Source organism: Zonotrichia albicollis, chromosome 27, assembly GCF_047830755.1.
Source record: "Zonotrichia albicollis isolate bZonAlb1 chromosome 27, bZonAlb1.hap1, whole genome shotgun sequence".
Taxonomy (NCBI): domain Eukaryota; kingdom Metazoa; phylum Chordata; class Aves; order Passeriformes; family Passerellidae; genus Zonotrichia; species Zonotrichia albicollis.
In genome coordinates this window covers 5,837,534-5,856,685 of record NC_133845.1, presented here as the reverse complement: position 1 = coordinate 5,856,685, position 19,152 = coordinate 5,837,534, and the positions used below count along the sequence as shown (strand labels likewise).

Below are 19,152 nucleotides of genomic sequence, written 5' to 3'. Positions count from 1 at the left end.
CTTAATTTTTCATTTATGTTTTTTTTTTTAGTTTCCAAGGATGCTACAGTGGCAAATTGGTCCATAAGCAGCCACCTCTTCCTCAAAAAACCTCCTTGCAAAGAGACTTTCCAAATTCTAGAATTTAGATCTTCCTAAATTGTAGGTACAGCCCAGCAGAAGCTGCTGCTGAAGGGCGGCAGGCAGCACTCCAGAATCAGCTCCATGGAAGGAGAGGAAAACATTGTGAGGAAGCAGCCATGGTTTAAACTGGTCCTGGTCAATGTAAATAACCTATAAATAACAATTATCAGAGGCTCTGAATGTTTATCTCTTCCATAAGCTACTCTCCTTCCCCAATTTTAAATGGATTTATAAACATTTAGGGAAGTTTCTCCTGAGTGCTCCAAGAGCTGAGGTTCACAAAGTCAACACAGCAAGGTTGCAACTCTTCACAAGGAATTGCTGAGAAGATTTGCACATCTGGAAATGCTGAGCTGAGGGCCCACCACCATTTTTGGTAGCAAGCAAGGTACCAAAATTCTGTGCTTTTGCCTTCTGCCAAAGGCAAAATTCTTTGCTTTTGCCTTTACCTCTTTCCTCAGGGCAGGAAAGAGGTAAAGGCAAAAGCACAGAATATTTCTTTACTGTAAGTCCTCCAACAGACCAGGAACAATGTTTATCTGCAAAGGACAAGGTGAAAAGCATCCAACAGCTCCTGTTCCAAAATAATTATTCAGGAAAAAGGCAGGGTGTCCATAAAATACATGTTTCATATTCCTAACAGATCTCTGCAGTTTCCCCCAAATGAAACCCTGCAATAACAGAAAACAAAAGCTTTGACTGTAGCATGGCCCAAGGAGAAAGCAGATGTGTGCAGCCATGGCAGAGCCCCAGCTCACAGCTCCAGCTCTGACTCACACCCTCACTGCTATCAAAAACATTAATCTTTCATGGGATAGGAAAAAACTGACTCAGATCATGGAAAAATGCATTTGCATGATGCAAATCTACTAGGTGCATTTTAATTCTCAGGGCTGCTGAAGGCATTCAGACAAGTAGTGGGGTGCCAAACCCATCAATTTGCTCTACAAAATGGTTTTATTGTAAAGTGGAGATGGGATGTCAGCTGCAAACAGAACACTTCTGAAAGGATAAAATTAGAAAACATTTACATCCACATTTGAAGGGAACAGCACCAACAGACTCTCCCCAAGCAGAAGAGCACAGATTACCTCAGGCTGGTTTGCATGAGTGGAACTTTAGCTCAGTGTTGGATGCAGGAGCTCACACCTCACCCCTGCCATTCATCACTCAGAACCAGCCTCTGCTTTTGGCAACAATGCCTTCATCACTGCCAGCTTCTTGAAAAAAGTTCATCTAATGAACTTCTCAATGCATATTCCTATATCCTGCTTTGGCATTCTGTTTTAATTCTTACCAGCAGCAAGGGGTGGGGTATGGTCAGACACTGCACCATCCTTGCAATCCACTTCTACACCTTCCTGGCACTTGGTTTTAACTTTCCTGGCCAAAAGATGGACAACCAACACCTTGTGTAAGGTGCACTTCCTCTTCCTCTCTGTGTACTTCCTGTTCCTCTATGATTTTGCAGATTTTTTTATTTTTACACCATGGATATTAAGCACAATGACTGCTGTTAAAGCAATATTTGCTTAATTCCAAATATCTCAGCTGTCCTCACTCAAAACTATAAAACTCCAAGAAAAGGTTTATAGATTCCAAAATGAGATGACCAAAGTCTTCCTCATGTCACCAGACTGCCTGAGTAAAAATTTAAAAAAAAACCCAAACATTTACTGTGATGTAAAAGAGGTATATATGTCTCTGCTACTTTTATTTTAGAATATTAAAACCAACACAAACATATCACAGAGCTGTTCCTGTACTATGAGGTCACAGCAAGGAAAAAGCTGGAAACCATTAGTTAAAGCATCACTATTTTTCAGGAGTTGCTGTTTCTGCATGGAAGGTGAAGCACAAGGTGTCTCAGGGATTTTTATTTGTTTTCCTGACCAGTCATTTGCATGGGAATTAGGAAATTGGATGTAAAAATTCAGCAGTTGTGCTCTGTCAGTGTGAGAGGAGCAGAAGTGCAGCCTGCAGAGCAGAGCCCAGCACACAGCTCAGGATGGGGATGTGAGAATCCAAACCAAGCCAAACCTGCTGCTCAGAGGGATCCACAAACCTCCAGAAACTTCCCAGTGATGGAACAGAACAAGAACAGAACTTACCAATCTGGGCTGATGCAGCTCCCAGAGTGTTTCTGCAGAGTGAATCTGTTTGAAACCCCCAGGCTTGTCCTGCAGCTCAGAGTGGAGCTCTCCCATCTGGCAGAATGAAGCACTCATCTGCCTGACTGTAATAATTACACATTCCAAGGCCACGTTCATTAACTCCACCAGCAGCCCATACTTGCAGCAGATTCTCATGCAGCTCTGGCTTGTCATTTCCTCATGAAAGGGACACTTCTGCATTGATTCTTGTCCCTAATCATTGTCCCTAATCTTGTCCCTTATGTATGGCCTACAGCAAGGGGCCTGCAAGACTTTGTGCTGTCTCTCTGGCAGGAGAGTTCAATCCTACTTCAATTCTCTCTTTTTAATTTTTATGGCAGGAGTTGCACATCAGTTATGTCTCAGCAAATGAGAGCTGTGCTCTCTGCAGCTGATCAAACCCATACACAGATAAATGGGGACATTAGGAACTGTCACAGAAATGTCACAGGGCTGCAAGTTAAGTTGTCCACAGTGAAGTTCCAACTGCTAAATGCTCCTGTTGGCTTCAGGGCAATGGGAATTGATCTGCAGAGCTCTGAAAATGGCCATGGCTGAGCACAGAGCCCCCTGAGTGATGGGAAAAGCTGGGAGCTGGCAAGAGTTTGTCAGGCAAACGCTTGGGAATCCCTGAGAGCCGACCTGGGGCTCTGGAATCAGGCACTGAGTGTGCTGGATTAATGCTGCAAGATTAAAGCATAGCTACAACTCCTGGCACAGATCAAACCTGCAGATTAAATGTCATGTTGTAGGTGTGTAAAACATCTTACCACTCCTTTCATTAGAAGCCAGTCTAAAAGTGTTTCCATCAGTGCTGTGATTAAATAGTGACACTTTAATTCCCAGGGAAAAGGTGGCAGTGCACCACAAAAATGTCTCATTTTGTGCACCTGCAAATAAGCTTGGCAACATTAGCACTATGGTAATTTCATCTCTCAAATATTTAGTGTACAAGGGCTGATTATTAAAAAATACAGAGATGTTTTCATCTCTCAAAGATACACGATTGCAGGTGTTTGTATACAAGTGAACAAATCCAGCCAAATGAAAACAAACTGAAGAAAAAAAGAATGAGGAACAAGAAAACAAACAGAAATTGGGATACCACCTGTGTTTACTGAAGGTAAAGTGTCTCAAGCTGAATTGAAAATGTATTTTTCAGAGAAAGAGGAAACACCAGCTACGATGAGAACTTCATTAAATGTTTGACTAACATGACAAACAGAGCTGTTAGTGCAAACACACAGATGAACAGACAAACTGAAGGTAAAGAGCCACATACTTACAGCAGATTTTGCAGCTCTAGCTTGTCCTTTCCTCATGAAAGTGACATTTCTAGATTTATTCTTGTCCCTAATCAACCCCTATGTATGTATAATTCATGTACTTGGAGAACAGACTGAAGGATTCACCTATGGAGTGACACAATTACTCATTTCAGCCAAGATCTCCAAGACACTGGCTCAGAAAATGCTGATCAAAAGGTTAAGGTGTATCATCAGCACAACACAAAAACAAAAGATTGAGACCTGGAATCCCAGGAACAGAATGAAATTCATGGGAAATCCAACAGAATGAATTTAATATTTGACATGGTACATTAGGGAGCTGTGAACTGGAAGCTAATGAGTTAAAAGTGACTTTGGAGCAAGATCTCCATACTGTTCCATGAAATGAACAGCTCAGTGAAAGGCACACAGAACTGCTGCAGTGCCTGAGTTCTTGCCAGCTATTTGCCAATATCTATTTTAACCTCCTGAAAGAGTCCCAAGAAGGAGTTTTGGTGTATTTTCCTTCTCTGCAGCTGTCCCTTCACGTGTCTGCAAAGCAAAGTGTGCTCAGATCTCCTCAGAGCATCTTCCTCCAGCAGGACCCTGGGGCAGGCAGAGCTGCCAGGGAGCACTGAGGGCACTGAGCAGCACAACAGCTCCTCATCTCAGCATCTAATTAAAAACACAGATTACAGTAATCAGGGCAGGACAGTAGTGCCTGCTGCTGGAACTGATCTGATGCCACATTTCTGCAACAGTGAAATGTTTCCTGAGATCATTTCCAGATAAAGAAGCTCTATGTCCTTTTTTAAGCCTCTCTGCATAACTGAGGTTTGCTGGCTCCAACAAAACCCACGTTTCATGCAACAGGGATACACTGAAATAAGATTTATCTGAGGAGAATTGTCTTGTTTTCCTCAGCCATGACAGCTTTGGGAGTTTTGGTGTGATCATTTGAAGTCATCACTTCTGGAGAACAGAATGTTACTATTCACTACTTCAAAGGGCCCAGATTTAACTTGTTGCTTTTTTGAAGCTGCAGGGTAGTGCAGAAAGTTTATGTGCCTAATATAGCTTTCACATGGTTGAATAAGCAAACCAGATAAATGCCACCTTCCCCAGCCTCTGCACTGAAGGAATCTCACGTTAGCATTCCTTACAGCACATAAAAGCAATTTTCTGACAGCCCTTAAGACTGAGGCTTGTTTAACAATATGAGCAGGAACTGTGAAAAGTCTTGTTCCACACTGAATTACCTTCATTCTCATCATAAAAATTAATGTGTGAACTTCACTCCACAGAGTGTTTTGGGATATCTCACAGCAGACTCACTACCCTACTTTTGGTTTTCACCAATTCCCCAAAAAACACATGATCAAACTACTAAAAGTGCTATCAACATATGAAACAAACCTCCATTTTTTTGTTTTTTGGGTTTTTTTTTTGGTAGAATAAAAGCAACAAGTGAACAGAGTCCTCATCATATCCTTATGCAGGGAAGTGCCTGAGAATGAAATCAGCTCCCAGTGAATGGGCTGATGTGTTACAGCCCTAAGGCACATTTACATTCACATTTAACCACGCTTTCCATGGCACTGCTCATGCATAATTTTATGGGATCTCAGGAACTTTTTTATCCTTTTGCTCCATGCAAATTCAGGTGAAGTTTTTCCCAAATTTCTTAGTGTACAGAAGCTGTTAGATGATCATTTCCCACTCAGTGCAATAAAAAGCAAGGCTGCAGTTTTATAGTCCTTGCTCTTTAACAACAGTACAAAAACCCCCAACTGAATATTAAATTTTCTAAGCACTGCAAATTGCCAAAAAATGTCCATATATTACTTCCATTTGCACGTGGCAGCAACTGCAGCAACCTGCTCATTTAAACTAATTCCAGAAATCTATTTTTTCTTCTTTTACCATGGCTACCCACAGCATTTGAGCCTTCACTTTCTGAAGCTCTGCAAGCATATCAACAAGAAGTCAGGAAAAACATCCATGAAGAAAACGACTCAAGCCAGCCTCTCAAATTAGTCACAAACCCAAGAATTTCCAAGCCCTTTCTGGTGATGGCATGTGGAAGAAATCTCAGGAAAAAAAATGGCCCAGCAAAGCAGCATGGCTCAAGATTGTTTTGGTAGCACTACTCCTCTGGATCCCTGAAAGGGTCAAAAAGACAAAAATAACAAAAATAACAAAACTCTCCCATCTGTTGGTCCCCACATATTATTTTTTTCTTTTCCTCCAAGGCAAAATCAGAAAAGCAGCCAAAGTGCAGAGTGCCTGCTTTCAGCTATCCCCCAAACCATGTGCTCCCCCCTATCCCTGGAAATCACTCCCTTATTTCTCTTTTTTATTTCTTATTTGACAGAAATAAGAGACCGGAGGGCACAGCACAAACAGAAGCTCTGTCACAACCAAATTTGGCTAAGTGCTAGTTTTTACTAGTTGAGCACAAAGCTTACCTGTCAGCTGACTGGTTGTTTGAAATATTCAGGTTTATTACAGAAAATGACAGCTTTTCTCTCTCACTTTTATTGCAGGAAGCATTACACCCTCATGAAATCCACATTAACTATAATAAATGATATTTTTTTTCTGAAAGGCAATGCATAGCTGAACTGTCCCTGAAGCACAGCAGCCCCATAAACACCCCCAGTGCTGGAAGCAACACTGAGGAAAAAGCTCAGTAAAGAGGAGGAGGGAGAGATCAAGGCAAAATCTCGGATGGTGAGAGATCCAAGGAGGGAACAGGCACTGCTGACCCAGCCAGGGTGTCACAGACACATCAACAGCAGCAGCTCCAAAAGAATCCTCAACAAGTTCAAGCAAGGCAGGAATGTGGTTGTGTCATCACCCTTTCAGCACTACGTGTACCTTTATTTTCCTAATGACTCATTTATGCAGAGAAATGCCTCAAAGGAGTTCTTCTTGGCTCCAGAAGCTACAAGGGCTTGGATTTATCCACAAATCACCTTATCAGGTGAGCAGCAACTCCACAGGCTGGAGCTGTCTGCCCTTGTATGGCCACATCCACAGTTTGTGCTGGGCATAGGAGTTTTGTGGGTCCACCATCTTTACTGACATTTTACAGAAACTTCTCACAGTAGGTATTTCAAAACAGAGTATTGTTTTTTTTTTTTAAAAAAAAAACCCAAGATATTGAAAGAAAACTGCAGGAGCTTCAACACTGTCAATATCTGTCCCTAATAAAGGAGCAATGTGTCCCTTAACCCAGCAGATATCCCAAAAGTCATTTCTGGGACTCAGGTCTCCACAGGACATGGCATCTTCATGCTTCCAGTGCCTTCCAACTTAACTCTGGCAAGTATCCACCACAAGTGCAGTTTTTTCCATACTGCTCTCTTGGTAATATCCAAATACAAAATGCCTTATCAAGGGCCATCTGTACTGTATTTATAAACTCAGATCTTCCTCAGTATCTGTATTTCCACTACAATATCTCTCACTATGATTACTGTGTTCATTTGCACTTGGAATGTAAAACATTACACACAGTAAATGTTTATAAAATTATCACAGAGGAGCTACAAAGTATCCCTTTATTAGACAGCACATCTCTCTTCATTCAGGCTTCTTGGGTAAAGCAAGCAAACAAATTGTGGCCAAATCACCTCAAAACAACAGCAGAGCTTAAAGAAAAATAAAACCCAAGTGATGAAGAGCTGCCTGTGTACTAAACAGAACTAAAAAGAACCCAGAGAGAAAAGTGAGACTTGTAAAATTATATATGTATATAATATATATATATTGTAAAATTATAAATGAGGTGCTGATGCAAAACAAAATACAAAAAGTATGAGGGATTCAATGAGATTACAGTTTAAAAAGAAACAAAAAAACCCCCAGAAGCCAGGTGTGGTTTTTGTACAGGTTGAGGGACTCTCACAGGGCATTCTGTGGAAGCTGCAGGTGCAAAGTGTTGGAAATGTTTCAGCAATGCCCTCAAGGACAGGTCCAGCAGGCTCAGATCACCTCAAACCCGAGCTGGGGCTGCTGCTCCACTCTCCCCTAATGATTTCCTGCTGGCCACTGTCACAGACCACATGCTGAGCCCAGCACACTTTCTGCAGCACTTCTTATCCCATTGTTCACATGCTCTGCTCAGTGTGCTCCTGTGAAATGATGATTTCCCCAGCTCTGAAGTGGAAGGCATTAAGAACACGTTATTTACAAATAATGCACAGTTTAAGTCACTCCCTTCACTTGATTAAATGGAATGTAAGAATTGAATGAAATGCTGAGCGTTTCCATTTCCTGTCACCCCATTTTATCAGGTTTGCAGCTCATTTCCTACCACCACCATTTCATTTCAGCACCTTGCACAAAGCAGTCCCAGACACCTGCTTTCATCCAGTGAAACCATGAGAAGAATCAATTTGCTCTGCAAGGCAAGGAGAGTGATGGACTCCTGTGTTTACTTAGCAATAAGCACACAACTCTTTCATTTGATCTAGATGCTGAAAACTGCAACACCACGGCCAGAGAAGGAAGCATTTCAATTTGTTACACAAATCAATGTTTTCAGCAGGTTTTTTTTCTGCTTCCATATGGAAACAGTGTCACAGGTAGAGGCAGCTCTCCCCCCACACTTTTGGAAGAAACAAGCAATGAAGTTGCTGCCCCTTCTCAGCCACACGCGGTTCCAAGCTCGATGTCGGATTGCGAGCGCCAGACTGTGAACACGCTCTGCAACCGTGGCATTTCATTTCCAAGTCAGCACTTGACACATTGAAGTATTTGGAATTCCTGAAGTCTGGCTGTCTGCACAGTTGCATAATTTGAGCAGGGATAACCTACTTCTAACTGGGAGAGGGAGAAGAATGTCAACAGACAATCCCTTCTACGTCAGGGGACATCTCCTTCCTCGTCACATGCCAGCAAAAGCACCACTGCTTTCTCACAGCTTGATTTTCTTTCTCACAGCTTGATTTTCTTTTCTTTTTCTTTAAAAAAGGAGTGAAGCTACAGATATCACCAGATGTTCTCCTAGGAACACACTCAGATGTTCTCAAAGCTCAAGTTTAGCAGCTGGAATGGGTGAGGCCAGTGAAACACTGATGTGAAATACCCCACACAGGTGTGAGGAGCCAAGGCTCGCTGCTGGCCATACAAACACCACACAGCCATCCACAGAAAGGCCATAAAGACACAAAATCTCCTTCCAGCACATTGTGGGATACAACCAAACCCAACCAAACCCCACATCTGGGGGGGTTGCTCAGCCTCAGACAGGGGGAAGCTGTTTTGCTGTAGATCCTCTGAGCAGCACAATTCTCCACCAACACCTCACAATGAAAGCACCCCTTTGGAAAGTGCCAGTTTATGATTGTGGCCAAGTCACCTCAAAACAAGAGCAGAGCTTAAAGAAAAAGAAAACCCAAGTGATGAAGAGCTGCCTGTGTACTAAACAGAATGGGATAATGCAGCTTGGGACAGGAAAAGAACCCAGAGAGAAAACTGAGACTTGTAAAATTATAAATGAGGTGCTGATGCAAAACAAAATACAAAAAGTATGAGGGATTCAATGAGATTACAGTTTAAAAAGAAACAAAAAAAACCCCCAGAAGCCAGGTGTGATTTTTGTACAGGTTGAGGGACTCCTCACAGGGTATTCTGTGGAAGTGGAAGTATTCTGTGCACCCTCCTGTTGCAACAAGCATGGCAAGGACTCAGTTTTCACACAGTAGTCACTCTGACTACTCCTCTTACACACTGCAGAAGGAATATGTAAGCACAGTGTCTCCCCTCAAACCTCACAGTCAGAGACAGAATTCCCTCACCCTGTACACAAAAGCTCCCAAGCATGGTCCTCCCTCAGCATCCATGCATCATCCACCTGGGAGACTGAAGTGGGGCTGCAAATTCCCTTCCCATGGAAAGAGACTGCTGGAGTGTCAGCTCTGGATTAAAACCAGCTGTCTAAAGAGAAGCAGTCCCAAGGGAGAGGCACTTGGAGCGTTGTAGCTGGTTCCTGGAGTAAACAGCTGGACATCAATGGAGGCATTTACACTGGAGAGCTGAGTCTGAGCTGCAAACTGCTGCACTGAAAGCCAGGCAAGGTCTGCAGGCTCATCACACCTGCGATCTGCACCATGTGCACACATCAGGCTGCAGCAGGAGAAAACACATTGAAATCCCAAACCCTGAGAGTCCTGGCTGCTGCTCTGTGACAGGACTCACTCACATCACCCTGCAGGGTCCACAGCAGTGCCACATGTGACACATCATCACCACCTCAGCTGTGGAAAGGTCCAGCTCAGAGCCAGGAACCAGCTCAACTGAGTGACCTCTAGCTCAGGAAGAGCTGCCATGAGGATACCTGGTGGATACACCCCAAGAATAAATAAAATAAAAAAATTTAAAAGGGAAAGGAAAAGCCTTGTATCAGGCAAAAGCACAGAAATAAAGCAGGGGCAAATGTGTGACTAGGAAAACTGAGAAACTCCCCATGGGGGTATGGCAAACCCAGAGGACAACAATGATTCTAGAAACATCAGAGAATGGTTTGGGTTGGAAGGGACCTTAAAGAGCACATCCAACTCCCCTGCCATGGGCAGGGACACCTTCCACTAACCCAGGGGACACTTTCCACTGTCCCAGGCTGCTCCAAGCCCTGTCCAACCTGGCCCAGAATGGTCCCAGGGATGGGGCAGCCACAGCTGCTCTGGGCACCCTGTGCCAGGGCCTGCCCACCCTCACAGGGAACAATTCCCTCCCAATCTCCCATCTAATCCTGCTCTCTGTCATTTGAAGCCATTCCCCCTCATCCTGTCACTCCATGGCCTTATCAAAAGTCACTTTCCTGCTTGCCTGGAAACTCTTCAGCCACTGGAATATATAAAATTATTTATATGACCAGAAAAAGAGAAAGTGATGGTATTTTAGAGTGATGGGATGTGCTGATAGAACACACACTACTTGATTTTACTCAGCAAAGAAAACCCCAAAGTTAAAGCAAAAACCAAGGTAGGATTAAGCTGAGTCTCCCACTGCATGATCAGCTGGGCCCAGGAAGGAAAAGGGAGAAGTTTCAGCCATGGAAGATGTAACAGGCAGGCAAGAAGAGAGCAGAGATGGGAACAGGGCAGACCCTGGAGGTGATGGGAGCAAGCACAGGAATCTGTGGGAACATCCAAGGTGTGAAAGGACTCAGGGTGGAAACCTCCAGAAGCATGAGGAATCCTCAGCAAACCCTGCACCTGCCCTGGGGGTGCACACACAGCCAGGACAGGATGCAGGCCCTTGGCAGGAAATCAGCGGTGAGTGTGGAGGAGGGGACACAGCCCTCAGCAGTGGGCACAGCAGGCTGCACACCACGAGATGGGCTGCAGGACTCATCCCTCAGGCTCTGCAGGAGGATGTGTCTTCGTGGGTGGGGAAAACCTCAGCAGCTCCTGCAGCCCCCTGAGGTGTGGGATTTACCAGGCTGTGCTTGACCCCATTGAAACAGGTAGAGCAGAGTTTGGGAGGCACCAGTACCCTTGTGCGTTACAGGAGACAACAGGCTTTTGGCAAGCAAGAAACACATGATACCCTCCCAGAATCTGCTGATTGTGTTTCTATAGGAAAATGACTCTGGAGAGATGGAAGGAGAGCAGAAAAACACGAAGCAGTTCCTGGCAGATGAGCACTGTGCCACCCTCACGGTGCGGGGACAGAGAGGCAGCACAGCAGACCCTGGCAGATGGACCCTGAGGAATGTGCAGAAGGGGCTGTGGTAGGGAAAAAACAAACAACAACAAAGGGACAGCAGCTCTGCCTCACGGCTAGTGGGAATCCCTCTATTTCCTCCCACAAGCCGGCACTGGAGGCAGCAGGTATCCCGTTGGGATGCAGGAAACAACACAAGTTCCCCCCACAGCCCTCGGAAGTCCAGACTCCCGTGTGCACCCGCAGCTCCGGGGCCGGGGACAACCCTGGAGGGGAGAGAACCCCGAACACCGAGACACGAGGCACGGGACACCCCGAACAACGAAACGCGGGGCATCCCAGAGGGAGGCGGCACCCCCAAGCACCGGCACAAGGGACAGGGACACCCCCGGAGAAAGGTGACACCCTCAGGAGACACCCCCGGCCGGGAACCCTCGGCGAGGCGCGGGGCTGACACGGCCCCGCGGGAGGGGGACACCGCGGCGGTGCACCGCGCAATGGGATCCCCCGGGGGGGAGAGCGCAGCCCCGGGGCACGCACGGCAAACACGGGGGAAGGGACGGGCCGGGAAGGGCCGGGACGGGTCTGAAAGGCAGGGAGAGGGGCCGGAGCCGGATCCATCCCGCCCCCCGCCCCCCAGGGGCACCAGCGGCCGCCGCGCCACCGACCGGCCCCCTCCCGCTCCAGGCCCGGCCGCGCTCCCCGGTTACCTGCGGGCGGTCGGTGAGGCCGGGCCGCTATCTGGGGGCCATGACGGCGGGGCCGGGAGGCGGCGGGACGAGCGGGATGACCGGGATGGTGTCGGGGAGGGGGGGGCGGAGGCCGCCGCCTCCCCCTCAGGCGGCGCGCGGGAAACCCGGGGGAGGGGGGGGGGCGGGGGGGGGGGGTAGAGCGGGGGGCGCGCGACCCCCCCGCGCGAGGGGGCGTGAGGGGCGCGCGCGCTGCGCGTGCACGCGGGGGAAGGGGGGGGCGCGGGGGGGAGGGGGCAGCGCGCGCGCCTCCGTCCGAGCTCCCGCGCGCGCCGCCCGGGCACTTTGTTTGTGTCCCACAATGCACCGCGAGCGGCGGCGGGGGCGGGGCACTGCGCCTGCGCACACAGAGCCCGGCGGCGGCAACGGCGGAGCCGGCACCCCGCGGGGAGAGAGAGAGAGAGAAACGGAGAAATAACGGGGAAACGGGGAGCCAGTAACGGGAACGGGAGAGAGAGAGAAAAACGGCAACGGGGAAACAACAGGGAACGGGGAGAGAGAGAAACGGGAAGGGGGAGCCCGGCCCCCCACGGGGAGAGAGGCAGAGAGAACGGGGAACGAGGAGAGAGGGAGAAACGGGAACGGGGAAACGGAGAGACAGAGAAACGGGAACGGGGAAACCCAGAAAGGAGAAAGAGAACGGGAACAGGGAACGGGGAATGGGAAGCGGGGTGAGAGTGAGGAACGGGAAACGGGTAATGGGGAACAGGGAGCGGGGAACTCCAGTGAGGAGAGAGAGCACCGGAAAAGGGGAAACGGGGAACCCCAGCCCCGGGAAACGGGGTTCTGGGGGACCTCAGCGCGAGGAGAAGCGGGGTTTTTGCTGCACCGCAACGTGGAGAAAAGGGGTCCTGGTGAACCCCAGCGGGGTCCTGCTGCATCCAGCGCGGGGAATTGGGGTCCTGGTGAACCCCAGAGCAGGGGAATGGGGTCTTTCTGCATCCCAACGGGGAGAAATGGGGTCCTGGTGCACCCATCGTGGGGAAACGGGGGCCTGGTGAGCCCTAATGGGGTCCTACTGCACCCAGTGAGGGGAAACGGGTCTTAGTGAATGCCAGTGGGGTCTTGCTCCATCCCAACAGGAGGAAACGGGGTGCTGGTGCATCCAGCTTGAGGAAATGGGGTTCCCAGTGGGGACAAATGGAGTCCTGCTGTATCCCAGTGAGAAGAAATGGGATCCTGGTGAACCCCACTGTGGTCCTGCTGTATGCCAGTGGGGGGAAACAGGGTTCTGGTGCACTGCAATGGGGAGAAACAGGATAGTGAACCCTAGCAGGGAAAAACAGGGTCCTGCTGCACCCAGCACGGGGAAATGGGGTTCTAGTGATCCCCAACGGTGACAAACAGGGTTCCAGTGAACCCCAGTGGGGAGAAATGGGGTCCTGGTGAGCTCCATTGGGATCCTGCTGTGTCCCAGTGGGGTCCTGCTGCATCCAGTGTGGGGAGATGGGGTTCTAGTGAACCCCAACAGGGACAAATGGGATCCTGCTGGATCCCAACAGGGGAAATGGGGTTCTGCTATAGCACAACAGGGAGAAACGGGGTTCTAGTGAAGCCCAGTGGGGTCCTACTGCACCCATCAGGGTCCTGCTGTGCCCCAGTTGGGTTCTGGTGTCCCCCAGCTTGGGGAGAACAGGGCCCCAGTTCCTCCCAATGGGGTAACAGGGTGTGAGTGCTGCCTGGCAGAGGCTGAGCAGGGCCTGGAGCACCCAGCAGAGAGGGGATGGAGTGCTGGTGTGCCAGGAACCGGGCAGAGAACGAGGCTCCAGTGATCCCCCCTTGTGCCATTGGGGCACTGGGGAACGAGGGGCACGGGGAGAATGAGGGGCACAGGACGTGCAGCCAGCAGGCACTAGGGAGTGTATGCCCCTGGCTGCACATCCCACTGTTACAGATACACATTCTAATACTGGCTTTTCACGAAGATTAAAATGGATTCTGTATGTGTGTGGTGTTAAATTAACTTTGTTGTAAAGATATCATTTTTATTTCTGTTGGTAATTAAGCTTAGACAGCAGTGAAATAGCTGCTTGTGTTAAAAGGCCTGCTGGGATGGGATCACACCCAATGAGCATAAAACACCTACTCCAGATCTACCAACACTCTCCATTTGAAGACAATGTGGACCAAGACCCAGAAACTAGAAGTAATAAAAAAAGGACTAAAACTGCAGCCAAGGAATACACATGCTCTAAAAAGGCAAACCCAAGGAGGAGCCATGCTAAGCAGTTCTTAGAATATGTATACTAGCTTGAGAAAAAAGTTTACTATGCATAAGGGTCTATGAATATGCAACAGGCTGGTATAAAGAAAAAAATATTTAAAGAATATCCCCAAAAGTGATAGTGCAGTGTTAGCTGAGTGCCAAGATGCACCTGGCCCTAATAACCTTTACACTATAGTCCTTGTCTGCTGTTATCCTTTATTAAACTTTTTACACTTTCCCAAGAGAGTTAAATTAACGTGTTTTTCACACCATCCCCCAGCACGGGCTGCCCCGGGGCACCGGGATGATCCGGCCGTGAATCCCCCGGGGTGTGGGAGCATCAGGGAGGTGGAACAGACACGAGAGATCTCTGCAGCCAGGGCTGGAACTTGGGGTTTATTGCAAAGGGCCCTGCTGGGAGCTGCAGCCACAGCTCAGAGCAGACTGAGAGAAGAGAGGGGTATAAGAGAGTAAAAGCATAAGAGAGTAAGGGAGTAAAAAAGGTAAGAGCATAAAAGGGTAAGAGAGCGAGGTTCCCGTTACAATAAATCTTCTTCTGTATTGAATATCCTAACTCTCACCAACCAATCTAGTACAAGATACAAATCCTACAGCATTTACATACAGCCTATAAGAATCATTACATCACCATCCTGTGTTACATTTTAAACCCCAAAAACTCCTCTTTGGGCCCCTTCTGCCAAGCTGTAGGGTCTGCTCTGACCCTTGGGCCTGTCTGCAAGCAGAGGGTGTTGTTCCATCAAAAGGGGATTACCTTCAGCAGCCACACCATTGTTTTCCAGTTGTGCAGTAACTGAGGGATCTCAAAGCTTGCTTTCATTTCAATCTCACTTATAGTTTCCATATTCTCCAAATCTTTTGCCAGACAATCATATTGATAAGGCTTTCCTGTTCCATCTTCCCCAACACCAGGGCACTGGGATGCTCCAGCTGTGCCTCCCCCAGGCACTGGGATGCTCTGCTCCTGCATCCTCCATCTATGGAATATCAGGGCATTCTGCCCTGCCCAAACATGAGGTACCCCAGCTCCCAAAGCCTCACAAACCACCCACCAGTTTGCAACCACTCAACTTTAATGAGTCTCTAATTAATCCACCCTGATAATTTGGTCCAAATCTGCGCTAATTCGGGTAAACACAGCTTTAAAACAGGATGGACACAACCCTTTCCTCTGTGGATTGTTTTATGGCATGGGTTTTTTGTTGCTTTGGGTTTGTTTTTGGTGATGAGCTCTCAGTAAATTGAAGCAGGAAACAGATTGAAGGCCACAGTCCAAAAGTGATAATCAGCAGTAAAAAATTTAAAACCTGTCCCTGGAAAAGCCACGCTGCTACATCAGCAAAAAAAAAAAGGGCCCAAACTCCCCTTGTGCTGTTGTGAAAACTCAGGGATCCTTTCAGATCCTTTTAGATGTTTCCTTACACAGCTGGGGGAGAACCAGAGCACAGATTTGGACTCTGCTTAATTCTCATTTCACTTTCCCTTACTGGTTTTGTGTTCTCTCTTGCAACCCTGACACATGCAGCCTCCCCTTGCAATCCACTCCTGTGTAAAGCAGGAGTAAAATGGCCCCAATTTCAGCTCATTACGTGTCTGCAGGTGCTGTTTGCACTTTAATGAGACATAACTTTCAAGGAAATCTGCTGCTGGCTACCCATGGTAACTCCTGAATCACAGAGGATTATGGAGAAAACCTCAGGCTGCCATCCCTTAGCTTCAAAAAGCTCTGAAAATTCTCCATCAGGGGCTTTTTGATGGTGAAATTGTAGAATGAGTGATTTTAGTCAACTGAGAGCCAGTGCTGGTGCCTGCAGATGCAGAATCTGATGTGCCTTTTCTTGCTGACTTCCCTAGATGTGTTGTTGCAACTTTAAAAATTGCCTTAAAATGCTGATTTGTACCAATTTCATAAATAAAGAGTCAGGTGAGCCCAGCAGAGCCTCTCAGTGCTGTGGGTTGTCACGTGTGCTTTATCCAGCTTGAAACTTGCTCTGAGCAGGTGATGGGCTTTGCACAGGAGGGAAAATGGGTCTAAACTGCACAAATTTGTTAATTAAAATTAAGTAAAATTAAGTAAAATTGAAGCAAAATTTAGTAAAATTAAGCAAAATTAAAATTAAGTAAAGGTAAAATTTAGCATGGTTGTGTCCTCACTGTCAAAACCAACAGTCTTTAAACCTGCTCCATGTGACCTGGAAGTAAGCCATAAAATTCTAAAATAAAGAACTGCCTTAATTTTCTTTTGAAAGAATTAATTCAGTAATTAAGTAGTCATTTTTGTGTGCAGGAAGATAAGAATAGACACTAATAGCATCCAACTGGTAAGTTTGATTCATGAAACCTTTCCTACATGTTGCACATAAAGCTGGGGATCTGAGGATCTACTGGAAAATAAACCAAATAATTTTTCTGAGACAGTACCAGGTTCCAGAACACCATATTTATAAAAATTTCTCTCCTTTTTGCCATGCTAAACCCTGGTAAAAGTGATATAGGTAGGAAGAGAACTGCTTCAGTCCTTTTATTGATAGCTTTTATAAAAGCACTATGAAATTTGGGAATTTCAGTGTCTAGTGCTGTGTATGCAAAATGAACTGACTTGATTGAAAAACCAGCCTGCCTCAACCCTCAGCTTCTTCTCCCTTATTAACAACATTTTATCAGCCCTGGGTACCTGCAGAGGTTTACAGTGATTCCCAGGACCAGGGAGGAGAAAAACCAGAGGAGGAGCTGTTGATTAATTTCCTCAGTGACTGGGTTGTCCTTTATTAAATGAGTTCTCAGGGGTCTCTGTGGTCCTGGCTGACCCCAAGATGTGGCAGAGTCTCTTTTCCCAGCCCAGCAAGCAAAGAAGGAGTCAGGATTCATCTGTTCTGGTTTTCAAGGTTGTTTATTTTCTGTTATTTTTAACATTCTTTGCCTGGCCTGCTGAGGTCCGTTCAGCAGGTCAGTCTGAGGCACACTGGTGTTATCTTTTTATACTAAAAACTACCTGTACATTATTTACAATAATTTCCCAACACCTATCAGCTATGTTAGACAGTGAGCTTCTACTCTAAACCAATCTAAAAATGCCACCATCACAGCAGAAGATGGAGGCCAAGAAGAAGAAGAAAGAAGAAGGACAAGGCACCCCCAAATTCCTCCATCTTGGGACCCCAAGCCCTCAATCTAAAAACCCCAAAATTCTACTTTTCCACCCTGTGACAAACTAACTATCATTCTACTTAAACTTTTGTGTCTTGTAATTCCTCATATAAGGTTGGTAATTTTTTCCATGGGTCAAAATCAAAGGCACAGGGATCTTGTGCTCTGTGCCAGGGTCTCTGAGCCCCCTGGCAGGGCTGGAGCCATCCAGGGCAGCCAGAGGGATGTCCTGGGTTCCAACACTGCTTTTTCCACCGAGTTGCAGCTTCCCAGTGAGAGGCTGAGAAATGCCAAATCCTGATTCCTGCTATTTGCCCAGTGATGGGATTTGCTCTTACATGCATTTTACAATATTCTGGGATTGAACTGTGGATGTAGATGGAGCAACACCAACATAAACCCTGAGTGATTCAGTGATAAAACTGCTCTGCGCAACTTCTGCTCTCTTACAGGGACATAGAGGGATCTCAGGAGTTCCTGGCCTGAACCTCCTGGAATTTGATGGTATAAATGAGCTTTCAATAAAATTCCTGTCTGCAGCATGAGGGTAGTGACTGGAGGTTGTGCCATGCCCTTAAAGCCTCCTTTGTCCATCTAAACAGAATTTCTGTTTTCCCACACATTCAGTAAACACCCAGGTGTACCTCCCATCCATCCCTGGGATCTGCCCCTTTCTTTAATCCTTGAATCTCTCCCTTGCTTACCTCATCCAAGCGCCCAGAAGGTGCCATTTCTGGCTGGGAGCTGCTTCACCCTGCTTTTGCAGCCTGTGGGATGTGTTTTCCTGTGCTTCAGCAGCTCTTGGAGCAGATTCTGCAGTGCCAGCAGCCTGCTCCTGGCAGGATTCCTCGTTAACAACTACAGCAAGTGCCACCTTCCCTGCACAGCCCTGCTCTCCTTCCCTGACCCAGCAGCTCCTGAGGAAAACAGCTTTGCTCCCACACTCAGGGACTTGTTGCCTGTTCCTGAATTTACCATCAGGGTGCAGGAGCTGTTTCCTCTCCGTCCTCCTGCCTCTTGTGGTCTCCAGGGCTGTCAATCTGCTTTAACTCCACCCTGCCGACTTTCTTTGGAAACTCCTGATTTTCTCCTGACATGGAGCAGCAAAGCAGCAAATTCCACTGCCTCTGGTTATCCCACAGTAAAGTGAAGGAGTCAGAATCCCGTCTGGTTAAGTCCTGTTCAGGCTGTCTGTCCTAGTATAGAGCAAAATTATCTATATGTATGAACAGATTTGTATTCTGTATGTATGTATAAATATACTGTGTTTGTATTATGTCTATATTGTTTGTATAGAGCATATATTATTATATATAATATATATTATTATGTATATATATATGTATATACATATTATGTATATATAATAGGTACATAATATACCCATTACATATATTAATATATATTATCTAGAATGTAATGATTAGTCATAATTATCTATTACATATTGTAATAGTTATAAAATTCGATGACAGTATATATGTATATATTATGTATATGCATGTATATATTATGTATATATATAATATATATGACATATAATGTATAATCTAAAATATATTACATATACATATAATAAATATAATCATGGACTAATAGGATTCTATGTGGAATATATAGATAGAATATGATAAATAGATATAATAGAATTCTATGTAGATATATAACATGTATATATCTAACAGATTATGTATATATAGATATATAATACAGTTAGAGTTCTGACAGAGTGTGATACTATGTGTGTAATATATATTATGCATATATAATATATATGATGTATATATACATAGTATACATAATATATT

At 46.2% G+C, this 19,152-nt stretch overlaps 1 protein-coding gene across 4 annotated transcripts in view; it reads right to left on the bottom strand.

Moving 5' to 3' along the window:
- The window catches only part of ZBTB44 (zinc finger and BTB domain containing 44), a 40,565-nt gene extending 28,492 nt beyond the window's left edge, over positions 1–12,073 (bottom strand). For all 4 annotated transcript variants that reach the window (XM_074527895.1, XM_074527897.1, XM_074527898.1 and 1 more), the window contains exon 1: positions 11,932–12,073. The gene's annotated coding sequence lies outside the window, so the exon portion shown is untranslated. The remainder of the gene's footprint in view (positions 1–11,931) is intronic.
- Positions 12,074–19,152: the final 7,079 nt, after the last annotated feature.